General features: G+C 48.2%; 1 long non-coding RNA gene across 2 annotated transcripts; it reads right to left on the bottom strand.

The window, feature by feature from the left end:
* Positions 1–21,770: 21,770 nt before the first annotated feature.
* LOC311593299 lies at positions 21,771–26,230 on the bottom strand. Of its 2 annotated transcripts, none has more exons than XR_014777653.1 (3): positions 26,105–26,230; positions 25,856–25,968; positions 21,771–22,385 (listed from the first exon to the last, which is right to left on the bottom strand). It is a non-coding gene; the product is annotated as an uncharacterized lncRNA (long non-coding RNA). The 2 variants fall into 2 exon arrangements; XR_014777654.1 differs by having other exon boundaries at positions 21,771–22,382.
* Between the last annotated feature and the right edge of the window lie 961 nt (positions 26,231–27,191).

Below are 27,191 nucleotides of genomic sequence, written 5' to 3'. Positions count from 1 at the left end.
AGCCCTGGCTGGCCTGGAACTCACTCTGTAGACCAGGCTGGCCTCACACTCAGATATCCTCCTGCCTCTGCCTCCCAAGATCCGGGAGTAAAGACATGTGCCACCACACCTGGCTTATGGCTCCAGTTTTATTTAAAATCTCCTCAAAAGTTAGTTTCTGTGAGGAAGGGAGGCTCTCAGGGCCCCATCCTGCCTAAAGAATCTTTAAGTAGCTAATGGTTTGCTGGAGGTGAAAGAGGCATTTTCTTCAGTGATGTGGTCTCTGGTAAGTCACCCATGTTCCTATAAATAATCCTGTCCTGGGGTCTTGTAAGTAACCCTAACCCTAACACACACACACACATATGCACACATGCACACGCACACACACACACTCTCTCTCTCTCTCTCTCTCTCTCTCTCTCTCTCTCTCTCTCTCTCTCACACACACACACACACACACACACACACACACACACGCACGCACGATATGAAAATACAAGGAGGACTAGTTGGGAAGAGGAAAGGGGTCTGTGGAAGTGGGAGGGGACAAAAGAGGGTCGTGGGGAGGGTAAATATAATCAACTTACTTTATGTACACATATGAAAACATCATCATGAAGCCCATTATTGTATATAACTAATGTATGTTACTAATTTATTTTCAAAAAGAAAATAATAAACATTTTAGTCTGTGGTGGTTACTTAGAATGCCAAGGTGTGCCTTCCTTGTGCATTTAAAATAGAGACAGCCTGGGGTCTGGAGAGATGGCTCAGGCCTTAGGAGCACTGGCTACTCTTTCAGAGGTCCTGGAGTTCATTTTCCAGCACCTATGTGGTGGCTCACAACCATCTGTGACTCCACTCCCTCTTCTGGCCTCAGTAGGCAAGGGGCACACAAGTGTTGCAAGACATAGATACAGATGAAATATTCATAAGAATAAAATAAAAATCAACCTGGGCATGGTGATGCATGCTTTTATTCCCAGGAGATCCAGAGCTGTTATACAGAGAAACTGTCTTTTTTTGGTGGTGGTGGGGGTTGTTTGTTTGTTTGTTTGTTTTTTGAGACAGGGTCTCTCTGTGTTAGCTTTGGCTGTCCTGGTCCTTTTGTAGACCAGGCTGGCCTCAAACTCACAGCAATCTGCCTGCCTCTGCCTTCTGAGTGCTGGGTTTTAAGGTATGAGCCACCGTGCCTGGTGAGAAACTGTGTCTTAAAACAAACAAACCAACCAACCAACTGCCCCCCCCCATTAAAATCTTTCTAAAAAGAAACAAACTGAGGGGCTGGAGAGATAGCTCAGTGGGTAAAGGCACTTGCTGCCTAGCTTGAACACCTGAGTTTGACCCCTGAGACTCCTGTTAGTGGCATGTGTGTGTCCACACTCCCGCACACAATAAACTAAATACATAAAATATGAAAATGAAATAGAAATATTCAAATAGAGTGAGCCCCCACCCCCACCCCCAAGCTCCACCATAGCTAATCTCATGATAATTTTCAATTTGACTTCATATTCTTTTGGGAACCTTCCCCAGATACAATGTGCCTGACTCCTCCTTCGCCCTGCACATCTTCTGAGTTAACTCTCATCCGGGTCTGTCCCAGCTGCTGCCACCACCGCCGCCGGCCTCCACGTCACATAAGCAGCCTTCAGTTCTTCAGAAGTGCCCACTGAGTTCTTAGGCTGCAGGGCAGAACCCTAAGTTCTAGCTTCCTGCCCCTGCCCCCCTGCCTCCCTTCCCAGGATATCCTGCCTGCCAACGGGACAGTGAGAGCTGCACAAACAGCTGGGAGCTGTTATTTGCACAACTTCTTTACAACTTTTGGGCTTGTATTTCTATGCCTTATCTCTCAACTAAAGGAAGTTCTCTAAGGGCAGAGGTTCTCCTGTGTCCCCTTCTTTTTCTTGTTTTGTTTAAGACAGGCCTTGATTATTTTTGACACGGACTTTGCTGCCCTTGCACTCAGAGCAATTCTTCTGCCTCAGAATCCCAACTTTGAACATGACAATCAGATGCTACCTCATCTGACTCTTTTTTATTATGCTATGTATTTAAGCATTTTAATTGATGGGGGGGGCTTGTACATGTCACTGTGCTTGTGTGAAAGTCAGGGGACAACTTACAAGGGTCAATTCTCTCCTTCCACTAAGTGGCCTGCAGGGATGGAACCCAGGCTTTTAGACTCATCAGCAAGCGTCTTTACCTGCTGGGCCATCCCACCAGCCCTCTGTTGTGTATTAAAATGCCCATTTCTAGGGGTACAGGTGTAGCTCATTGGTAGCGCATTGCCCGAAATGTGTGAGGTCCTGGGTTTCATCCATAGTCTCACGAGAACAAAAGACCATGCCTTTGGTTTCCTTAGAAATTGGAAGGGAGTTGTCCCCCATCTCTCACAAGCTCTAGGGAGGAATTTCAGACACCCTCTCTCCCTGAGATGGGAAAAACCTGGGAGGAAAGAGTGCACAGAAATGAAGGGTTTGTAGCTTGGAGATAAGTCTGTTGTTTTTCAAAAGCCACCTGTTCTGAAGTGCCTCTGACCTTCCTGGGTCCCTTCATGGGGCTGGTAACCTACCTCTATCCTCGTCACTTGTTCACTGATGCTCTTCGAAGACAAGAACACAGAGTTTGGTCCTTGCTGGGTGCCTTTGCCCCCTAGTTCCTTACACCGAATTCCTGTACTTGACTGGCAATTGCATCAACCTGCAGTCCCTCCCATGGGAGTGGGAGGGGTCGGTGGGAGGGGCAGAAGCTGACCACACCCTCACCATGTCCCTTTTGTTCCTCATGGCTGCCAGATTCCCTAGTGTCTACATCCACACTGTCCAGCTTGATTTTGTCACTGTTTCAATTAGAACTGAAAACCTTCAGCCAGGTGTGGTGGCGCACGCCTGTAATCCCAGGACTTGGGTGGCAGAGGACAACCAAGGCTACACAAAGAAACCCTATCTCAAAAAAAAAAAAAAAATCCAAAAAAACAAAAACAAACAAACAAAAAAAAAGAAAGAAAAGAAAAGAAAAAACTTTCAAAGTAAAAATAATAATGCGAAGAAAAAAGGACTGATGCCCTCAGCTTAGGGAGTTGTCACTGGGCTTGGGCTTGTCATCGTGCTTTGAGGATCCTCTAAGTGACCCAGAGGCCCTGCAGAGTCTCAAGCCTGCCCAGAGCAGTTCAAGGTCAGTCGGAACACTCTGCCATTCCTGTGGCCAACCTGAAGCATGAGGTCACCCCTTTCCACACCTTCAGTACTGTCATGGCCACATCATTGCCTTGCTGGTGGCAATGTGGAAAAAGCTTTTATAGGCTGGAGGACGGGATGGGGGTGGGGGTGGGGGAGAGGTTGGCACGGGGCAGGTGAGATAGCTTGGTGCCAAGAACATTATCTTGATAGCTGGGCCACCTTCCCACACGTGAGCTCGAACAGAGCAGAGGCAGGTATGTGGGCAGAGAACCTCCTTTACCAAATATCCACGTGAAGTCCACGAGCCCGGCCTGCCTGCCTGCAAAGGGGAGGGTGTAGTCACGGCAGGTGCCAAGGAGGACGGGAGGGGTGAGAAGAGGGGAGATGACCGAGAAAGCATCTTATAGATAAGAAAAAGACCGTGAGAGCCTTTGCTCAGGACCTCATACTATGCGCTAGTGTTTAAAAGTCCTGGTTGCAGCCGGCCCAGCTCGGAGAGTTCAGAGGACATCTGAGATTGTCTCGTGTGATCTCCCTCTGGAAAACGGAATTCCACCCCCAGCCTTACAGATAAGCAGTTCAATCTCAGCCTGACCACGTCCAGGGTTGTGGCCAGAGGGGTCTCATCTGCAGGGACAGATACTCAGTGTGTTCTTCTCTAAAATGGGTAAGAGTTGTGACTCCTACCGAGAGAAACCATCAACAGTATGCAGCATAGAATCTAGTTCCCATTGATTTTGTGTGTGTGTGGGGGGGGGGGGGAAGAGGGCAACTATGAAAAAACATTATTTCTTTCACAAGTCAGGCAACAGAAATCCTTTCTCTTCTGTGAGAAGCCAGTCCTTCTAGTTTGTCATATTCCCCCCCCCCAAACAGGTGGCCAAGGATGACCTTGAACTTCTGAGCTTTCTGCTCCCACCTCCTGGGTGCTAGGATCGCAGGCATGCACCACCACAGCTGGTTTAAACAATGTGGGGGGGGGACTGAACCCAAGGCCAGCCCTCGCCTTTCGGGGCCCTACATCCCCGGCAGACCCCTGAATTCAACGATATCACAAACAGCCCTCTGTTTGCCACGCTGCAGGTTAGTAAAGTGTATACAGGGTCTAGCAACCGGAGCACGTCCAAAGAACTTGCTAGAGATGCAGGTCTGGCCGAGTTAGGAACCGGGAGAGACTCAGTAGCTGTGTCTAAGCAGTCTTTCAAGGGCTGGGAGGGCGCTGAGGTTTAGAATCCGTACTTTAGGGCCATGAAGAGGAAGTTTGCTTCCCATCTGGCTATTCAACAGCGCCAGTCACTGTGAAGACACTGGATACTCTCCTTCTCCGGCGGCCCTCTCAACTCCTGGCAGCCACGCTCACTCATCGCAGAGTCCCCTTATCATCTGGCCACCAAGGGGTGCTCCGATGGCCAGTGAGTGACTTTTGAAAGGATGCTGCCAGGGCTCCTAAAGACTGCTGGAAATTCTAGTGTGTGGGTGTTTTGTTGTTGTTGTTGTTGTTTTGTTTGATTGGTTTGTCTGTATGAACAGCACGGCCTGGATCCCAGAGCTGGGGTCCTAAGTGTGCACCCTGGTTATACAGTGCTGAGGCTAGAGCCCAGAGCTTCAGGCACACTAGGCCGGGACTGACCAACTGATCTACGTCTCCAGCTCTGGGCTTTGGTTTCATTTGTTTGTTTGTTTTTGAGATGGGGTTTTGTAGTATAGCCTAGGATGCCCTTAAACTCAAGATCCTCCTCCTTCAGCCCCCTGAGTACTAGGATTATAGGCCTTTAGTCTGGAAGTTCTGACAAGGAGTTGTTTCAGGCCTATTCTGTTCTGAACACATTGGCATACGATAACTTCTTTTGTTTGTTTGTTTGTTTTTGCTGAGGTGGGAGGCATTCTTGTTTTGTTTTGTTTTCAAGACAAGGTTTCTCTGTGTTGACCAGGCTGGCCTTGAACTCACAGAGATCCTCCTGCCTCTGTCTCCCATGTGCTAGGATTAAAGGTGCGCGCCACCACCGCCCATTGGACCCAGAGTCTAGTGCATGCTTGGCAAACTCTCTTCTACAGACTTACACACTTAAGCTTGCTTCTTTAGGGCATTTCTAGTGCCACCCAGGAGGTGGCCTGAACACCTGTTGGGTGATGTCTGTGAGAAAGTGTCTGGTTCCTTTTCACTGCCAGGTGATAGCCTGTTCTGGGGATGACCCGCCATATTTCCTCACCCCTACTGCTTTTGCTGGACAGGTGGACTGTTTGCAAATAGAGTCTACAACAGACAAGGTTCTTCTGAACACCCCCACACTGTCTTTGGTCGGTAGACGGCAGCTGAACACCCCCACACTGTCTTTGGTGGGTGGATAGCAGCTGAACACCCCCACACTGTCTTTGGTGGGTGGATGGCGACTGAACACCCCCATGCTGTCTTAGGTGGGTGGATAGCAGCTGAACACCCCCACACTGTCTTTGGTGGGTGGACAGCAGCTGAACACCCCCACACTGTCTTTGGTGGGTGGACAGCAGCTGAACACTCCCACACTGTCTTTGGTGGGTGGATGGCGACTGAACACCCCCACACTGTCTTTGGTGGGTGGACAGCGGCTCTCCTTCTTTTGAGTGCATGCCCAGAAACGGAGCTGCTAGGTCAGAACACTAGACCTATTCAGTTGCCACCAAGGCTTCTCAAAGTGGCTGAACTTCACAGTGTGATGGTTGCCATGGCTTACTAATGTTCCCCAATCTTCTCAGCATTTGTCACTTAGGGTCAAGGTAATGCTAACTGTCCTGTTGGGGAACGCTGGCATCTCAGGGCTTTTAATGATTACTTCCCTTGTGTTCAATAAGGCTTGGCATCTTCTATGCTTATTAGCCATTTGCACGTCTCTTAGGAAATGCTCCTTAAAGATTTCTGCCCACTTTTTCCTCTGAAGTGAAAAACTTCAATTTCTGTATAATTATCATGGCTACATTGTATGTTGTGATATTTCAATACAGGCATGTACAGGCATGCTGTGCTGCACGAGCTAAGGTAGCTGCGTTGAGTGGAAAAGCAAGCCGAAGGCTATGCATAGGGATGCACGCCTTTAACCCCAGCATTTAGGAAGCAGCGGCAGGCATCTAGAGGTGAGTTTGAGGCCAGCCTGGTCCAGACCAACCAAGCAAGCTGAGCAAGCCAGCAAGCAGGGCTCTGCTTCAGTTCCCGCCTCCAGACTCCTGTGTTGGGCTCCTGTCCTGTCTTTCCTTCACAAGGCACCAAGACCTCTCTATTTTGTTCTTTTTTTAAAAAAAATTCAATTACATTTGTTTATTTGTGTGTTGGGGAGGTGCTAGTGCGAATGCGCTGTGGCACACGTGAAGAAGTCAGAGGACAGCTCTCCAAAGTCTTTTCTCTCCCTCCAACATGTAAGTCTAGGGGCTTGAACTCAGGGCATCAGGGCCCTTACCGCATGAGCCATCTTACCGGCCCTACTCTCTACTCTTTGACATTAGCTTTTGTTTTTGCATTGCTGGGTAGGGATCTGCCCCACCGAACCTCACCTCTAGCCCCAGGGCACAGCTTTGCTTTCCACTTACATATGAAACCATAGCGTGTCTGTGTTTCTGTGCACGGCCTTTGTAATCTTTCTTTCTTTCTTTTCTTTTCTTTTTTATATTGAGATACAGTGTCTCACTTATCTCTGTAGTCCTGGCTGGCCTGGAACCTATTACTATGTAATCCAGAGGCACCTTCAATTTGTGGCAATCCTCCTGTCTCAGCCTCCCAAGGGCCAGGTAGTATCTATTTTTATGTCCAGGCCATGTTGTTTGAGTTCCTATAGCTTTGCAATTTGCTTTGTGGCTTTTCTTTGTTTGGGGTTTACAGCCTCAGAGCCACCATCCTCCTGCCTCAGCTTCTGAATGATGCTGTTACAGGCATATCCTCTGTTGTATGGTTTGAAGCCTGGCTTGCGACTCCCTCGCCTTTATTTTCTTGGCTCAGGACTGATTTAGCTTTGGGGTAGGGGGTTTCTTTGTGGTGTTATATGAATTTTAGGAGCTTTTCATATCTATAAAGAATGTCATTAGTATTTTTATAGAAGTTGCTTTTGCTTTTTTCAAACAAGCAAACAACAACGAAACCCAAACAAACAGGGTTTTGCTATGTAGCCCAGGGTGGCTTTGAACTCAGGAGCCTCCTGTCTCATCAAAGTACTCAGATTACAGTGTGCGTTGCCATTCTGGGACTTTTGCATCGGTTTAAAATTAGACTGTGTCAGTTGTAGTTTTGTTGTGATACACACTAGAGAGAAACAATCCAAAGGAGGAAATTTTTTTTGTTTTCTTCTTTTTTGGATTATGGTTTGGCGGGGGTCTGTCTGTCTGTCTGTCAGTCTGTCTGTCTGTCTGTCTGGAACCAGCTGGATCTGGTGCTTTAAGCCTGAGGTGTAGCAGAGCATCATGGCTGAAGGTTGTGCAGGGGCAAAGTTCTTCACCTCACAGGGACAGGAAGTGACTGGAAACAAGGTATGTCCATCCAGGCCACATCCACAGTGACCCATTTCCAACCCCTGCCACTGTCCCAGTCTTGAGTCCATCAGTTGATTAAAGCCTTGATAAAGGCAGAGCCCTGGTGACCCAGCCACTCCCTTAAGCCCTACCTCTGAACACAGCCTTCCATACAGGAGCTTCCTGAAATACATTGTAACAATACCTGGCTCTTTGCTATCTACTTGGAGTTTGGTTTTTTATACATTTTTGCTCTGAGCAATTAGTTGTTCCAGTTTCTGTTACTGTGACACTGTACTGGGAGGAAAAGCAATGTAGGAGAGAAAGGAGGCATCTGGCTTATAAATCCTACATTGTTGGGAGGTCAAAGCAGGAACTCAGCTCACACCCTGACAGTCAAGAACAGTGAGAAATAGAACCGTGCATGCAGCCCACTTGCTTGCTCTCTGCCAGCTTTCTCCTCTTTGTTCAGAACCCCTTGCCTAGGTGATGGTGCCACCCACAAGGGGCTGGACCTTCCCACATCAGTTAGCAATCAAGGCAGTTCTCCAAAGACATGCCCTGAGGCTACCATGATCTAGATAATGTTTTATAAGGGTCTTGCGGGGTGACTCTAGATTGTGAAACTGATGGTTAAACCTAACCATAATGCACATATCACGGATATCTTCGTGTCTGCACAAATATTATCTCTAACCCTCATAGTGATTCTGTGCAGTAGCCGCTATTATCCCAGTTATGGACCAGGAAAGTGAGGCTCAGAAAGGCGAGTCCCTTGCCCACAGTCCGTAGCTGGATAGTGCTGAACTGTGTTTTGAACCTAGATCTGCCTCCAAGTCTAGACCCTTCCCAGGAGGCTGTCTGCCTCTCACAGTCTGCCTCAATTTACAAACTCATGTTTTCAATCCGAAAGTAGGACTTGGCCCATGGGGAGTAATGGAATGGGTTGGGTTTGGGTGGCCGAACACTTGCTGTGCCAACTCAAGGCTGACCCTTCCGTGTCAGGAGCCAAATTGCTCAGCTGTGACTGTTGACACGGAACGAAATGAGAGTGTGTACAAGGCGTCTCCAATTGCTGTTTTAAAGACACTGCCTGGCTCCAGCATTGTCTAGCTTAGCGCTCCTCTCCCCCGCCAGTCAGCAGGCTTTGGATTCCAGTTCAGCCAGGCAGCACTGGGTTCCCTTCTGGCTGCTCAGGCAGGAGTAAGGGTGGTACCTCACAGTCCTGGGGGGATGTAACTGAGACTCATTCAGATTGTGAGGAAATATTGAAGCAAGTGATCCATTCTCTTCTCTGATTTTTGTCCTGATTATAATTTTTAGGATGCAGGAGAGCTGGAAGCACCTACCTCAACACAGGGCTGCCTTGGTGCCTGCCTATGTTCCCTCCATCCCCTCTCTGCCCTTTCATGTGATGAACAGCTTCTGTATCCATAACAGAGTGAGGATGGGTCCCACGTTCATCACTGAGGAGCTATGTTTGTCTATGACCTGGGAATCTCAGAACTTGCCTATGATCACTTGGTGTGGCCATGTGCTGGTGTTTTGAAAGCCCCCGGTGATACAGGAAGTAGGGAACCTTCTAACCTGGTAATAATAGAATGGAAAATGAAGGCTTGACTCAGGGGGGCTCAATGCTCAGGAAGCTGAGGCAGGAGGATCACTGCAAGTTTGAGGCCAGTCTGGGCTTCCTAGTGAGTTCTAGGCCAGCCTAGGCTACAGAGTGCGACCTATCACATCTTCCTTTTTCTTTTTGCAGTGGGTGAGAGGCTTCGCTCCAGCACTGGCAGAGACGTCTGCTCTACATCCGCAGAAGGACAGGATCCATCGCCAGGTTCCTCCATGGTCTGGAGTCCCATGCATTTTATACTATAATGAGAATGCCATCTTAAGTTTCTTTCCTGACGTGTGAAGATTTTTCTGTGTAAGACACAGACAGGCGGCCAGTTCTTTAAGGACCTAATAGCATCATCCTGTGTCTGGAAGGCTTTAGTCTTTGAGATGAGAGCAGGAGTCTAGGAAAGGCATATTTCCTACATACAGTCAGCAGGAGAGGGTGGGACGTGTATCTTCCTTTCAGAGAATATGAATTCAGGGCTCAGAGGTCCCCGGGCTGGGAAGTGAGGAATTGCCTCCATCAGATTGGCCTATATGCATGTCTGGAGGGCTTTTAAAAAAATTGCTAATGGATGTATGAGGGCCCAGTATGCTGTAGGTGGGGCCATACCTAGGCAGGAGGGCCTGGACTGTCTACGCAAGCTGAGTAAGGCAGCGGAAGCTAGCCAGTAAGCAGCATTCTTTCATGGTCTCTACTTCAGTTCTTGCCTCAGCTTCCCTCAGTGATGGACTATAAACTGTAAGGTAAAATAATCCCTTTCCTCCCCACACTGGTTTTAGTCATGGAGTTTATCACAGGAACAGAAGCAAACTGGGATAGTCCCCATGAGCATCCTTGTCACTTCATCCACACCTCAGAGAGCTCTTCCTCCTTAATCCTAAAGATACAAAGGAGCCTCTAACCTTCTATGACTATTTCTGGGTAATATATGGGCATTGCCCACATCTGTCCTTGGAGGTCTTCATTTCTTTTGGCCTGATGTACTGGGGACAAGATTGGTGAAATTAAGTCTCTGTCTGAAGTGAGTTGAAACCCTGCCCCCCCCTCCACCAGTGAACATTAGTTTAACTTGGAACTGGAGACATTGAGAAGACACAGAATTTATAAGTATGGTAAATGCTCAGAGGACATGAACAGTCATGGCTTACTGCTAAGGATCCCACAACTCAGGAGGCTGGGGCAGGGGGATTGCTGCAAGTTTGAGGCTACACAATGAGTTCTAGGCCAGCCTGATCTACAGCGTGGAATCCTTGTCTTTAAAAGCAAAAAGAAAACACAAACACCTCTAGCCTCCACACAGACACACATGTCCACCGACTCTCCCCTGCCCCATGTTCATCCTTACACACGCAGACACATACACTACACACACACACACACACACACAAGCCAGCCAAACTAACAAGAGACATAAAACAGAAGTTAGAGAAGGGTGACTAATGGCCCCCAAAGTGGCAGAAGCAAGGAGAAACCGAGCAACGTTCGGCGCAAATCTTCCGTGGTACCCACCCTGCTTATATGTGTGCTGGTTGTGGCTTCTGCACTTTTGCCCTGCCTGAGGTGTTCAACCAGTGGAAGTTAAAAGGAGCAGACAGACCTTCTCTGTTTTGTCAATGAAATTAGACATGGTCCAAGGGGTTTAATGAGCCTTAGGCCAGCCAGTGACTCACTGGGCTGCTAAGTCATTTCCTTCATGGAGCTCAGCTATGGCTCTTCGTGTCACCTCACAGTTAGTGAGGCTGGCCCAGGGAGAGAGGACGGTGATCCTCTCTCTGGCTCTAATGCACTCGGGTTGGGCAGATTACTCTCTTCTTGGAGTTAGGGTGCATTTGTAAGAGCCTATGGACTCCTTGTCTTATTGGGTCACTGGTGTTTATATAAAAACAGCAATTTTAAAAGAGGCCAGAGACTTAATCCGAGAATAAGAAGAGGTATTATTAACTACAGAGAAGAGCACAGACAAGTATCCAGTGGGACAGGAAACTGAATGAAGCTGTCTTTCTTTGGGTGACCGTCCGGCTTTGTGCTTAGAGCCTTTATTACCGAGTCCAGACTTGGCATCTGGCCTTGACTTGGTACACCTAGAGATATTCACAGTGGTGACTGGCTTTAAGGAACTCCAACGTGCAAGGTTTGAGAAGGCACCAGATAGTCTATAGTGCAAAAAATAACATTGTCTGGGGACTAGAACTCTTACACTAGCATTTTGTTTTGTTTTGTTTTTGAGACAGGATCTCTCTGTGTTAGCCTTGGCTGTCCTGGAGTTGCTTTGTAGACCAGGCTGGCCTCAAACTCACACCGATCTCCCTGCCTCTGTCTCCCGAGTGTTGGGATTAAAGGTGTGTGCCACCATGCCCGGCCACTAGCATTTTTTTTTTAAGCCCATAGGTAGACCTCAAGAAGAAGCCAGATCTTTGCTCAGAGATCTGTGTACTTGAATGTATGACAAAATGGCACCATAGCAATATGCCAAGATGCCTGTTCGGGAACATTCTGGGGGAGCTGGGAATGCTGGGAGTCAGGACTTCTCCTGGCTGCAGGTTAACAAGCCAGAGGTGTGGCAGAAAGCTGCAGGGATTTGTCAGCTGTCCTTTCTTTTCCCAGTCGATTCTTTGACATCTGGTGTCACCTTCGGAGCTGTGACTAGGATCCAGTATGGTTCCTCTGCTGTGTGTGACACCAGGACTGTCCCTGAGAGTGTCCAAACTGAGTCAGTGGCCCTAAGTCACCCTTTCCCTTTCGACCGTGAAGATCAGCGGAGGCTCCTTGGGTGTTACTTTCGGGGTTTTGCAAGGCCCCTTTGGGGGGGTCTACTTAGGTCCAGCAGTTCTTAGCCTTCCTAATGCTGCGACCTTTAATACAGCTCCTCATGTTGTGGCGACCCCCTGAACCATAAAATCATTGCATGGCTACTTCCTAACTGTAATTTTGCTACTGTTCTGAGTCATAATGTAAATTTTGCAGGATTATCTGATATGTGACCCGTCATAGGGGTCCCGACCCACAGATTGAGAACCACTTGTAGAAGCTGCTGCTAAGGTCTATAACCCTAGGCTAGGGTTATATGCTCCAGACACACAGTTATGTCAGGAGACCTGCTTGTGGGGCTCACACCATTGAGGCCTCTTATTAAATGTCTTCAGTGAATTACACTTGGTTTCCACGTCTAACTTGAGTATCCCCAGGACAAAGCTGTGTGGCTCCTGGAGTTTTAGGGGGTGTCACTGTAATGGCTCCTCTTCATGAAAGCACATAGAAAGATTTCTGCTGGGCATTAGGAGCAGAGAAAGCTGTGATCTCCTTAGCAACCAGCTGGTTTTTAACTAAAGGATTCTGGGAATCATTTAACTCATGCAGTTTTCCAGGCCTGTAGTAACTGCACACAGTCAAAGTTATAAAGCAACTGTATTGCTTGCATAGAATTTTACATTCTATATTTGTGTATCGATTTAGTTCTCTTTATTTTCCATCCTTCTTCTCTGCCCCTCCCCCCCAACCCCCCTACCCCCCCCCCCCCCCCCGCTTTTCCAATGTAGTGGTAGGTTTGTTTGTTTTTTCTTTGTTTGTTTGTTTTGGCTTCAGATAATTCACATACCACAAAATTTACCTTTTAAAGTGTCTAGTTTAGTGAATTTTGTTATATTTGCGCAAGATCATTACCACTGCCATAGTTTCTCTCTCTATGAATTTTCATGGTTTTGGAGTGTGTGTGTGTGTGTAGAGGCCAGAGGTTGATGTTGTGTATATTCTACAGTTACAGTAACTCTCCACATTACTTTCTGAGACAGAGCCTCTTGTTATAACTAGAGCTTCCTGGTTTGGCAAGGCTGACTGGCGAATAAGTCCCAGGATCCTCCTGCCTCTGCCTCCCGAGTGCTGGCATTACAGGTGTGCACGGCAGCAGCTGGCGTTTTACGTGGGTACTGTGGATCTAAATTCGGGGCCTCGTGCTTGAGGTGCGGACACTGTATTGACTGAACCATCTTCCCACTCCCTGTTCTGAGAATTTCACATAGATGGAATCAAGTAACATGCAGATTTTAACGCCTAGTTATCCTGCTCAGAGTAATGCTCAAGGTTCCTCCATGTCCTAGTAAAAATACGCACCTCTCACCTTTTTTCCCCCCCCTTTTGGAAATAGGGCCTCATGTAGCCCAGGTTGGCCTCAAACTCACTATGTAGCCAAAGATGATTTTGAACTTGTGATCTGTTGAGGAGCCTTCCTTCTTTCCTTCCTCCTTCCTCCTTCCCTCCCACCCTCCCTCCCTCCCTTCCTTCCTTCCCTCTTTCTTTGATACGGACTCTTATTATGTAGCCTAGGCCACATTTAAATTCATGGTTATCCTCCTACCTCACCCAGGACGGCTCCCCCCCCCCCCCCCCCGTGTTATAATCACAGACATATGTAGTTTTTTGAGACCCTGTTCTCACTAATTTTTCTGTCTTGTTGTACTGTACAAATCTCTATAAACTACTGCAAAGCCCTCTTTTTGGAATGAGGCAGAGTATAAATAAAAATAAACCCCAAAACACTCCCAAGCCATCTGTTTAATAATCTGTGCAAGAATTTTGCCAGGATTCTATATCGAGCCACTTGGTCTATAGTTTCCAGAAATATCATCTGTCTCCTTGTAAAAAATCAGAGCATTTGCTCTGTCGGTGTCCTCATCAGAGCACTGGCTTGCCTTGGCCAATATCCTCCTGAGCTGCTTTTCCGCCTGACCTGGTCTTTGCTGAGTCTGATGTCATCTGGATCGGCCCTCCAGGCTCAGCTACCGCCCCAAGCTCTCGCCTCCGCCTTCTCCTCTGTCTCATAGTGTTCCTTCATTTTAATATCAACCTCATGTATGCACACAGTTAAAAATATATCAGAACAGAAAAGCTCTCCAAACATGTCCTGCCCAGCTGGCCCAGCCTGTGTTTCCCAACTGCTCTCAATTCTTGGGGCTTACTCTAGGTCAGTGGTTCTCAACCTGTGGGTCGCGACCCCTTTGCGGGGTGGGGGTGAGGGGTGTACAACCCTTTCACAGGGGTTGCCTAAGACCATAAAGAAAATCCAGATCTCCACACTATAATTCAAACGGTAGCAAAGCTACTGTTATGAAGTAGCAACAAAAATGCTTTTATGGCTGAGGGTCACCCCAACATGAGGAACTGTATTAAAGGGTCACAGTGTTAGGAAGGTTGGGAATCACTGCAATGTGCAGGTCTCCAAGACATGCTCGTGCTGCGGTCCCCTGGCTTCTCACGTTTAAACATGCTCTGTTGACTCGTGACTATGAAAACTGAAAATTGAGCGCACGTGCGTCATCTGAACAACAGCTCCCACCCCCGATGTGACTAGATAGCTGTCTTTATTTAGTTACCCTAAATAAAATTAGGTCTGTTAGTTATCTTTGTCACTTCAAGCAACACACTTCAATCTCTTTATTTTATTATTATTATTATTTTGTTTGAGACAGGGTCTCATAGCCCGGGCTGGCCTCAGATTTACTATGTAACTGAGGATGACCTTAAACTTGCCATTCTGTCTCTGTCATTTAAGCTTTGGGATTATAGACGTGCATCACCACTCCTAATGATTTTACACTTAAAATTTTTATTTTATACATATCATGTGTGTTGGGGGGGAAGAGAGGGAGAGAGAGATTTGGGGAGCTAATTCTCCTTTTGGGTTCCCCAGATCACACTGGGATCTGTTAGGCTTGCACGGCAAGTGTCTAGACCCACAGAGCCATCTCACCTGCCCTGTATTTTTCTAAAATAACATTTGTATTCTTATTTTCTAACTATAATTGGGTCTTCCATAGCTTGCCAATGGATTGGCTTCAGAAGTTTAAATCCAGTGCATCATTTACATTTTGTGAATATTTATGTAAATATTATTGCAAAGCCATCCAATAGCCTGTCAGTCATCTCCTTTCTCCTGTTTCCTTCGTGTTTCATAGCTTCAAATGATGATTTTTTTCCTTTCCCTTTCTACTTTTTAAAATTATATACCTCAGCTATTTCCTCAGTGTCTTAGGGTAATTTTTATTGCTAAAAGCAGGCTGCCAGGCTGGTAACTTGTAAAACAGAGGGGTTTGCTTTGGCTCACAGTTCTGGCCCAGGGTCAGGCCTACACCTGTTTGATCTACCAGCCAGAGTTCTCAGGTAGCGCGGTGCAGAATGTGGTCAAAGAGGAGCACCTGACCCATCTGGCCCAGCTTTTATAGGAGACTTTTATCATGAGACATCCTCTCTATTAACCCATTGGTCCCTGTGGAACTTCGAATGAGAATGGTCTTCCATAGGCTCATACATATATCTAAATGTTTAGTCATTGGGAGTGGAACTGTTTGAAAGGATTAGAAGGATTAGGGGGGCGTGGCCTTGTTGGAGGAAGTGTGTCCCTGGGGATGGGGGGGGGCGTTGGGGGGGTGGAGGAGGTGGGCTTTGAGGTTTCAAAAGCCCATGCCAGACCCAGTCTTGCTTTCTGCTCATGTGTGGATCAGGATGTAGCAATCAGCTACTGCTCCTGAATCTACTCCAATTAAATGCTTTTGTAAGAGTTTCTTCGGTCTCGATGTCTCTTCACAGCAATAGCACAGTGACTAAGACAATCCCTTAATCCATTAATTCAATGAATGGATTAATCCACTCAAGAAGGAAGCCCTAACTACTTCTCAGACGTCCCACCCACAGAGACAAACTGCTTAGGCCTGAACTCTGAGCTGGGCACCTTTCTCCTGACGCATCACACAGAGCCCTGCCTTTCTGCTTTCCTTTAGGCTCTAAAGCTCTTCTGCACTTTACTTTGGCTGAGACATCCTGTACTCTCTGATGCTCAGGCCCAGCTCTCTTTCCTCCCTTTCCTTCCGTTCTTTTTTCTGTTCATCTTGTTGTGATGTGCCATGCCATCTTAAGGCCAAGCAATCTGCAGGTCGCAACAGTGGCGTTTCTCTACCCTCATGCCTAAATGGCAATTTTAAAATTTAAATTCTATTTTTGACAGTCACACCCCATGGCACTGGCTTGGTGGTTCTCAACCTGCCTCATCCTGTGACCCTTTAATCCTCATTTTGTGGTGACCCTCAACCATAAAATTATTTTTGTTGCTACTTCATAACTATAATTTTGCTACTGCTTGTTATAAATCGTAATGTAAATATCGGGTATGCAGGATATCTGATATGTGACCGCTGTGAAATGGTTATTCAACCCTCAAAGGGGTTTCAACCCACAGATCAAAAACCGATGCTGCTGCCTGGCTGTCCTCAAAGTCTCCATCCTCATGGCTTAGCCTCCAGAGTGCTGGCTCTAGGTGTGCGTCACTACACCAACCTGAATGGCAATTTGGATAGCTGAATAGTTTTGGTTTAAAACAGCCGCTGATGGCATGTTCTGGCCTTTTCTAATGAGAATCCTGAGATCAAGTTGCTGGGTTTTTTTATTAATGTGTCTATGAATGTTTTGCCTGCATACATGTCTGTGTACCATATACATGCATGTCTGAGGAGGCCAGAAGAGGACATCAGATGCCCTGGAACTGGAGTAACAGATAGTTGTGAGCCACCATGTGGTGCCAAGAACTGAACCCAGGAGTCCTCTGGAAGAGGGGTCAGTGAAGATCCATCTCTCCAGCCCCTCCTAAGTTACTATTTAAAAGCACAGTATTCTGCTAAGTACATTATTTTTAAATAATTTGTATGTTAATCTACATGCACTCTGAATTCAGAAACTATTTTAATACACACTGAATATGCCTTAAAGGTAATGCTTAGAACCAGAAGGACCTCACATTTAGGCTTTTTAAAAAAAAATTTATTTTTGAATATGAACACGCATATCTAAGGAGAAGCCTTGCGGATGAGATCACAGTTTACTTACTTTTTTTTCCCCCAAGTGTTTAATTGATTCTCTGTGAATTTCACATTATGCACCCCAGTCTCACTCATTTCTCCTTCCCCCTCATATCTGCCCTCTGGACTTGCAACCTCCCCTCAGAAAATAAAAACAAACAAACAAGCAAACAAGCAACAAAATAAAACACAGAAAACACCTCATCACAGAAGCTTAAGTGTGTCCCACAGTACACCACTCTGTCCACACATTTTCACTTGCAAATGTCCATTGCAATGAGTCATTGGTCTGGTCCGAGGCCTCTGGCTTCTGCCGCACCATCAATACAGGATCCTCCCCAGAACTCCTCCCAGTTATCCTGTTGTTGCCCTGTGTCATGGAGATCCTGCAGCTTTGGATTTGCAGGACCAGCCCTTTCACATCCTCTAACAGTTCACAGATGATGTAGATTTTGGGGTGGGCCAACTCAAAGCCCTGGATCTGGGCTTGGGTGTCAGCCAAGCTGGTCAGCCTGTTGGTTCTCCCTTATCCTCACCACCAGGGCAAGCTTTCCAGCACTGCCCACTAGGCAGGGTCAGCTCCCCTGTTCTCCTGCCTTTGGCTGGCTCACCAACACCCATGCCACCAGAGCCAGCTCCATTATGTTGCCCAGATGAGGAACAAGACTCACTTTCCCAAGTGCTGCAGCTGAAGAGGCTGGGCCAGCTTTCCCTCTCTCACACCCTCAGTACCATTCTTACATGCTTGGGGCTGGTTTACCTGTGCCTTTGACATCAGGGCTAGCTCTACGGTGCTGCCTAGGCGAGGTGCAGGGCCTACTTTCCTTAGTGCTGGAGCCGGTGAGGGGCAGGGTTTGCTCTCCCTCTCTCATGACGTTTGTGTACATTGTGTGTATGTGTATGTGTCTCTGTGTGTGTGTGTGCATGTGTGCACCTGTACCACTTTACAGCAGAGGTGGCAAGGCCAGAACTCTCAGTGCTCAAGTCCTTGGGCCAGCTCACCTGAGCCCCTGCCACCAGGGCCAGCTCTGCCGTGCTGCCCAGGTGAGGTTCAGGGCCAGCTCTCCCAAGGACAGAGACCAGTGAGGGATGTGGGGCTGGTCTCGCACAGCCCTTGGACATTTATATGGCCCCCAGCGGCTGCCCAGACCAGGGACGTCCCTATGGTTTCTAGTGATAATACGAGCCACAGACATCAACACCAACCACTGCATGGCCAAGGGCCCAGACATGGCCCTTAGCAGCAGCACAAGCTGGGATTTCCCAATGGCCCCAGGTGGCAGGGCTGGCTACTCACAGCAGGATGCTCCTCGCTACCCTCGAGTCTCCAGCTCCATCTCTCTTCACAGTGCTCAAACTGTTCTGCTGCCTTTTCTCTCCCATCACACACTTGCACAGTGTAGTGGCTCCTGCTGCGGGCAGGCCACATGGCTGGTGGGCTTCTGGGTGACCTCCTCTGTCCATACGTCATGGCTGCTGGCGGGCCCCTGTGCTTCTTTCCCTGCCTACTTGGGCAGCATGGTGTAATGGGTGGGTCTCTGCATGTCTTCCTCCTCCCACACTACGTTGCATGGCAGCAGGTGAGCCTCTGTGTATGTGTGTGTATGGCCTGCCTGTGCCATGTGGCAGCAGGCAGGTCTCTGCCTTATTTAGGCTTAATGAACACTTAAAAGCAGTGGTGGCTGCTGCTGCTCTTTCTTCTATTACTATTATTGAAAATGAACCAAAAGCATTGTACACACTCCACCACTGAGCTATAGTCCCAGCCTGAAGATACTTTTTGTTGTTGTTGTTTTGGTTTGGTTTGGGTTTGGTTTTTCAAGACAGGGTTTCTCTGTAATAACAGCTCTGGCTGTCCTGAAACTTGCTCTGTAGTCCAGACAGGCCTCGAACTCACAGAGATCCACGCGCCTCTGCCTCCCAAGTGCTGGGATTAAAGGCGTGCACCACCACCGCCAGGCCACCTGAAGATACTTTCAGACAACATTTTGTTACACTTATATTTTAACTGCAACCTGGCCCATGAGGGCAGGTGCAGACTTTTCCACTTATAAAGTCATATTAGTGCTCCCAAAGTTCCAGATTATGGAGTATTTTGGATCTTCAGTTTAGGGGTGCTCAACCAGTATAGCATAATGTTGAATATGAAATATGAATTTTACCACACTATGTGCCTATAGGATCATGGGTTACAGCTAAGCAACAGAACACTGACCTCTCATGTGGGAGGTCCTGGGCTCATCACCAGCACTTCAAAGCAAAACAAATAAAAATACATACTGCCTACATAGTACATATTGACTAATTACGTGCACATGTTATAGATGTGTGTGTGTATTGTTCTAATTCTGTGCATGTGTTACAGATGTGTGTGTGTTATCTGTAGATGTACATACCTGTATAATGGATGCACATGCATGAAGATGCCACAACAGGGATGTCCAATGTCTTCTCCTCTTGCTCCCCACCTCATTGCCTTGAGCCAGGGTCTCTTACTGAGCTGGGGCCTTGCCTTTTCAAGTAGGCTGGTACCATTGAGCTCCCAGGATCCACCTGACTTTGCCCTCAGCCCCTAGTGCTGGGGTTATAGACTCACACAGCCATGCCTGCCTTCTACATGGGTCTTACAAGTCGGTATGTTCACACGGCAAACGTTGTTACCCACCAAGCCTAACTCCCCTCAATACTACATACTGTACCTATAATTTTGCATGTATTTTAGGGATAAACCCAGGGCTTCTTACATGGGTCTTACAAGTCTGTATGTTCACACAGCAAGTGTTGTTGCCCACCAAGCCTAACACCCCTCAATACTACATACTGTACCTATAATTTTGCATGCGGTATTAGGGATAAACCCAGGGCCTGTGACATGCCAAGACTATACCACTGAGTTACAGGGTGACATGGAACTTGAGAAACTCTTGTTTCAGCCTTTTCAGCCTCCGGAGTAACTGGGACTCCAGGTGGGTATTGCCACACCTATCAATATGTATTGTGTGTGTGTGTGTGTGTGTTATATGTGTCTTCACGTTCCTATATGTGGACTTGCATTTGGATACACTGTGTTAGCATGCATATAAAGGTCAGAGGTCAACACTAGGTATCTTCCTCTATTGTTCCTCATCTTATTTTTTGAGGCGGGGTCTCTCATTGGACCTGGAGCTCACTGCTTTGAATAGGTTGGTTCTCCAGGTGTGTATCACTACTCTGGCTTTTTTCCTAGCACATCGGTGCTGGGAATCCAAACTCAGGTCCTCAAGTTTTATGCACCAACCAAACTCTCTAGCCCCCTTTGTATATATTTTTTTAATTTTTTGTTTATTTTATGTGTGTGTGTGTTTGTGTGTGTGTCTTAGTATGTGTATGTGTACCGTGTGCATATAGCATTCAAACAGCCTCTCTTCTCCTGGACCTGGAATTACACGTGGCGGTGAGCTATCTGATATGAGTACTGGCAACTAAATTTGTTTCCTTTAGGAAGAACAGCAAGTGCTCTAACAACTGAGCCGTCTCTCCAGTCCCTGTAGACTTTTTTAACTGAAAAATTCGCAGGCACATTTAATGTGATTTTATCAAATCTGCCTGTGACATCCAATTTTTTTTTTTTTTTTTTTTTGGTCTTCTTTTTGAGACAGGGTTTCTCTGTGTAGCCTTGGCTGTCCTGGACTCACTTTGTAGACCAGGTTGCCCTCGAACTCACAGCGATCCCCCTGCCTCTGCCTCCCGAGTGCTGGGATTAAAGGCGTGTGCCACCACGCCCGGCTTTCCCCTCCAATTCTTTCCCTACTCCCTCACCACTTTTCCTACCAACTTCATGAGCTCTTTTAAAAAAGGGGAAGGAGGGGCTGGAGAGATGGCTCAGAGGTTAAGCACACTGGCTGCTCTTCCAAAGGTCCCTGAGTTCAAATCCCAGCAACCATATGGTGGCTCACAACCATCTATAATGGGATCTGATGCCCTCTTCTGGTGTGCAGGTGTACATGCAGGCAGAGCACGGTATACACAATAAATAAATATTTAAAAACAAAAACAAACAAACAAAAAACAGAGTTCACTTAGTGTGATTTTTTTTTTTGTTTTTGTTTTGTTTTTATGTTCACAGTGTAGACCATCAACAAAAGAACAGATAGCCTTTGAGGGCCACACCCCTGAAGAAAACTTAACACACACACCCAGAAGTCATATCCCCCAGGATTTTCTCAGCTAGGGGTGGGATGTTATAAATCTCCTCCCGGTTCACGTTGAGATTTTGGCTGGTTTGATCTTATACAATAGCCCTGTCATGTCCAGCAAATGTTTTGAATGTTTTGCCTGCTACTTGTGGATCTTTCGATCTTTTCACCTCATCTTCAAAAATGTTCCCTGAGCCTGCCTTGGAGGTGGAAAAGTGTGAGCATTCCACAGTCTCACAGTCTCTTGTGCATGTGTGCGTGCATGTGTGTGTGTGTGTGTGTGTGTGTGTGTGTGTGTGTGTGTGTGTTGACACAGGATCTAATGATATAGCCCCGGCCTGCCTCTGCCCCCTGAGTGCTGAGATTACAGGTGTGTGCCACCCCACCAGCTTTTGTGTATTCTTTTTAGTGTTATGCTTATAAGAGAGGCTGAAAGTAAGGCATCGGAGTGTGGAGTGACAGTGACTAATTAGGAGGACGTGGCACATGAATAATAGTGATTTTTATTTCTTCTTTATCCCTCTCCCTACTCCCTTTTAGACAAGGGCTCGGGTATCCTAGGTTTTTCTTGAACTTTCTGTATGGAGGATGACCTTGAGCTCCTGATTTTCTTCCCTCTACCTCTTAAGTGCTGTGACCACAGGCTGTGCCATCGTGCCAGCGTGTGTGATACTGGGGGCCAAACCCAGGTCCTTCCCGCTCCCTATCCAGTCACTCTGCCAACTGAGCTGCAAGCCAAGCTTGTGGTTTGCTCCATTTCTCACGATCTACACACATTGCTTCTAGCAGTCGGTAGGTGATGGCACTGCCTTCTCTGCTTGCACTTCCACACGGGGCCTCTACCGTGTGCAGTGGAGACCTCTGCTCTCCCTGGTTCTGCAGAAACGCACTCAGCCTTAGGGTCCGGCTCAAATGTTACCACCCTCTAACAGAGTCGGTGTCCATCTCCTTTGTGTCAGGGCAGCCACCTGTTTCCTGCTGGCCTGGATTCCTCCACTGTGCGGACCTGGCAGCTTGAGTCACTGCTTTGCCAGGGGCAGGCCAGGCCCTGGCTCAGAATGAGGATCAGCATTCCCACAGTGGGCGTGGCTCCAGACGCTACTGCTTCCTCTACCTGCTGGCAGACCAGGGAAGAATTAAGAGGCTTAGCGTGGTGTACCTGGCCGGAAATCCTCATATCTCTTCTGGGTCTCCTTTTTGTTGCTGTCTAGGGTGCAGTCTTGGTGTTCTACCTCAGCCGGCCGAGGCTCTCTTTTTGACAGCGGAGGGGGATGAAGCTAAGACCTCTTGTTTAGAAAGGATGTCCTCCACCTCTAAGTGGCCCCAATCCTTCCAATAAATATTGACTTAACAGACAGCCTTTTTCTCTTCCCCTCCCCTGCTCCTCCTCCCCTCCGAGGTTTCTAGTAGCCTAGGCTGGCCTTGAACTCCTGATGCTCATGCTTCTGCTTGCCAAGTGCTGGGATCACAGGCTGCCTGTCTCCCTCCCTCTCCCTCCCGGCTTTTCCCTCCCTTCCCCCCTCTGCACCTTCTCTCCTTCTTCCACACATCCCTCCTTCCCACCCTCTTTCTTCCAGGGATGGAGATCAGGCTCTCTCACACTCCACAGCAGGTGCCACCCTCGTCCCCACGGCCTAAGAGAGGGAGAGGCTCTCCTGGAACGGCCGGCCTGCCTGAGCGAGCGCAGGGGTGGATGGCCATTTGTAGTGTCGCTTAAGACTAAGTCATAATCTTTGCCCCCAGAGACTTCCGTAGTATACCCTACCCACCACCGGGGACCTTCCCAGCCCCTACTCAGTGGGAAACAGAGCAGCAGGGCGGAGGCCTGTGTAGCGTCTCACGCAGGTGGAGCGCCTCTGCGGTGGACGGTGATTGCTACTGCCTCTGGGATTCACGCAGGACTGAGAGGCAGGGAATCCCCTTCCTTCCCTTTGTTCCTTAGGTTCAAAACTCCAGAGACTCACCATCTGCCCCGTATGTCTCCTTCCCATGTTCCCACCTCCCATGGACCGGAAGCTGAGCCTAAGGAAGCAGACGCCTGGCTTAAGAGGCACTGGTGGAAATGCCCTCTGATCCAGCCAGTGACACCTCATCGTGGCCCTTGTTCACAGGGAGATTTAGCAAGAGGAGAGAGCCCAGCCTGAGAAACCCTGATTCCTAGCTTTGCTCATCATCACCTGCAGGCGGGGTGGCCAGGGCTAACCTTGGATGTGTCGAGAACACAAGCAGAAACTCAGGACGACTGAAGATTTCCCCTACACTCAAAAATCTATCCATTGATAGGCAGTCTAAGTGCCTAGCGCTTACTGGTTCCTTCCTTACTGTGTGCCAAGCCTTTTCCAGGTTAGGAAGTAGGTACGCGTGTTATATTTGGCACACAGGATACTGAGGCACAGAGAGGCAGACTAAGTGGTCCAGGGTGGCTCAGTTAGCAAGTTGCCCAGTGAAGATATGGACCCTATGCCCTTAACCCATGAAGCCATCCTGCCAGGGTTACAACCTGACTCCCGATCCTCTGCTCAGGGACACCCTATCTGTATCCCAAGTCATGATTCTGAGACCTAACCACTCACATCACACCCAGCTCTCAACTCCCCAGCAGGATAAGGTTTGCCTGAACCATACTGAGCCTACTGGAAGCCCTCTGGTGGCATTTCCCAAAACATATGAGAAGGCTCTTGTAGGTCATTCGGAGACTGCCGCATGCCCACCCACTCTGCAGAATGCCACAGTGGTGCTGATGGGAGGCGAGCTCATCTCATCAGAGGTGGGAAGGCTTGGGATACAGTGAGGCTCAGCAAGGCTCAAATATGGACCTCTCGTGCCAACAACTCCATGGATGGATCGTCCCCTGGGCATGCTGTAGCTTTGGGATCGTGGAAAGGCTTAATCTTCAGCACCCCAAAGTGATTCCATTCCTGGTTCTTCTTTTCATATTTTCATTTATTTTGGAATTTCCAGGAGGAGAAATCTTAACAGGAAAGTCACACACACACTCACACACACGCACACGCACACGCACTCACGGGTGTACTGTGATTCTGTCACTGAAAGTCCGAAGTTGGGTGCAGGGCTGTATATTCATAGCATGCCTTCAGACAGTGTGAAGCAGGAGGGGCTTGCACATTTGGTTCTGAGGAATCTGTTCCCCGGCCTTTCAGAGGCTCTGCCCCACCCCCAGCCAGCCCTCACAACAGAACAACAGAAGCCTCCCCATGGGTGAATGGCCTTTTAGTCTTGATTTTGTTATGTAGGCATCTCTCTCTCTCTCTCTCTCTCTCTCTCTCTCTCTCTCTCTCTCTCTCTCCCTCTCTCCCTCTCTCTCTCTCTCTCTCTCTCTCTCCCTCCCTCTCTCTCTCTCTCTCTCTCTCTCTCTCTCTCTCTCTCTCGCGCGCGCGCGCGTGTCTGTGTGTGTGTGTGTGAGTTCCTGAAACGATCAGTCCTGTGTGTGTACTGAAAATGTATTAAGGTTTGTACTGCTGTGATATAACACTGTGGCCGTGGAGAGGAAAGGGTTTATTTCAACTTACAACTTAGGTCACACTCCAGCGCTGAGGGAAGTCAGGGCAGGAACCAAAGCAGAAACCACAAGAAAATTTATTAGCTTGCTTGGTTTGCTTTCTTATTCACCCCAGGATTATCTACCCAGGCATGGCACCACCACAGTGGGCTGGACCAAAAAAATGCTCAGCAACCTTGCCTGCAGTCCAATCCTATGTGATGAGGGCAGGCATTTCTTCACTTGTGACTTTTCTGTTCCCAGATATGTCTAGATTTGTGTCAATCTGAGCAACAAACAAACAAAAAACCCAAAAACAAAACAACAACAGCAAAAAAAAAACCCAAACCAAACCAAACAAAAAAAACCAACCAGCACAGAGGACCAAATGCTTCTCTTCTCCTCAGTCGTCCTCTCTAGGCAGAGATCCTGAGGGCTAGCAGTAATCTGGGGCTCTCGTGGTTTCTCACCAGGCTGTGCTTTCTGGCTGAGGTCCTAAGACAGAGCCCCAAAGCAGTTTCCTAACTTGTGACACAATCAATTCAGAATCACCTCTGTGTACCGCACAGATCTCTGCCTCCACCCAGGCAAGAGAACGGAGCCCAGAAATCTTGTGTGCTATGCCGACATCAAAATATGTCTGATGTACTGGAACTCTGAGTGACTTTGCTTGGGACGTACACTTTGTAGTGTCACAGACTTGGGTTCAAGTCTCAGCTCTGCCACGAAGTAGTTGTGTAGTCTGGACCAATTCTTAACCTCCATGGGACTTCATTTTTCTATAAGAAATAGGTACTTCCCAATTTTTTGGTCTTGCTATACGCTAGTCCTCACAGTGGGACTAATCACATAGACACACAGACACAGACACACATACAGAGACACACAGACAGACAGACAAATACACACACACACACACACACACACACACACACACACACACACACACACACCTTTCCTTGCCTGAAGTGCACATCTCAGACTGGCATGACAAAGATAGGCGTAGACATAAATACTTTTTCTCAGGACAGGGTGGGGGCGGTAAGGGGGCAGCTGTGAGCCAGTTAACAGCAGTGCGCATTACTCACCCACTGGCAAACACTGAGCTGCTCCAAAACATTCCTGAATTTTCATTTCCTCTGGGATGGATTCAGTGTTAGGGTGACAGGTCTTTTCCCATCCTCAGGTTAGGGGTCAGCAACTGTGAATAAAATACAATGCAATTCTGGCTCTCGATGTCCCCAGCTGTGTAGCTATCTGCCCACCACCTCCCTGACAGATCTCCTCCACTTCCCATTCCCAAGCCCCTCATGGGCGTCAGGCCGGGCCAGGGAGACCTCTTGGGCAAATCCTCCGTCTGTCAAGGTCCTTGGAGCCTTCAGCTTCGAAGCTGGCCTCCTGGGATCCCAGAGTCTCCATTGTTGCCCTTCTTGATTCTTGCAGCCCAGCCAACCCAAAGGAATGGCAGAGCTTTTCAAAGCCTCAGCATTCACAATGGGTGCCTCCTGTCCGGAAATGTCCCCCAACTCCACTGAGAGCCTGCCAGGAGACTTGGTGACGGCCTGCTCTTGGCACACACAATAGACTGGGGTCAGACCAATGTCGAGGAGAGAAAACATCCGCCTGGCCTGTCGATAGGCTGCCGTCCTCCTGGGACACCCCTTACCCTGTGGCCAGCTCTGGGCTCCCAGAGGACGGAAAGGATGCTCCTGGGGTTAGAGGCCAGCGGTGGCAGCAAGCAGGGGCGGCTCAGGCTGGACGCACAGCTAAACCTCCCCAGCTTGATAACACTCGGAACAGATGTGTGTATCAGATTAGAAGTCAAATCTGCTTATTCTGGCTCCCCTGCCAGCCCTGGGGACACTGCTGACTGCCACAACACTGGCCAGGATTAAAACATAAGCTGGCAGACAAAACAGTTCCAAGTATATGACCGAGGAAAACAGGACTCGGCAGGTGGATATGTCTGTGGTTTTGCTTAATTCACCATGTACAGGGAGCTAATGTTTCAGGTCTGGTTCCAAGTTCTTTGAAAGGTGTCCTTACACCTGCCTTCTCTGCCCTTGGGAAGTTTTTGAAGCAAAACTGGGCTACTGTGCATCAAGACGCCTTGGTACTTACAAAGGAGTCACTTGGTCCTCAAGTAATATTACTGTCCTAACAAAGGCCTCAGGGGAAGGGTGCACAGGAGGAAGAGCGCAGCCGAGCAGAGAGCATGCCCTCTTCAGCCCAGGTAGGTGAGTCCAAGAGAGACACGACAGGTGCTGAAACCCTGAGGACCAGGGGCAAGCCACACAATTATCTAGAAATTTCTAGATAATCTGGATTCAGCAGCCCTCCTAGAAGTGCTATCTCTCCCCTAAGCTCTGTGATGCTTAAGTCATGTATATTTTGGGTGGTCTTTGTGGTAGTGAGTGGGTCCCA

Source organism: Acomys minous (genome assembly GCF_964271855.1).
Source record: "Acomys minous genome assembly, chromosome: 1".
Classification (NCBI taxonomy): Eukaryota; Metazoa; Chordata; class Mammalia; order Rodentia; family Muridae; genus Acomys; species Acomys minous.
Note: the sequence above shows the minus strand (reverse complement) of the source record. Positions and strands in the feature narration are given on the sequence as shown.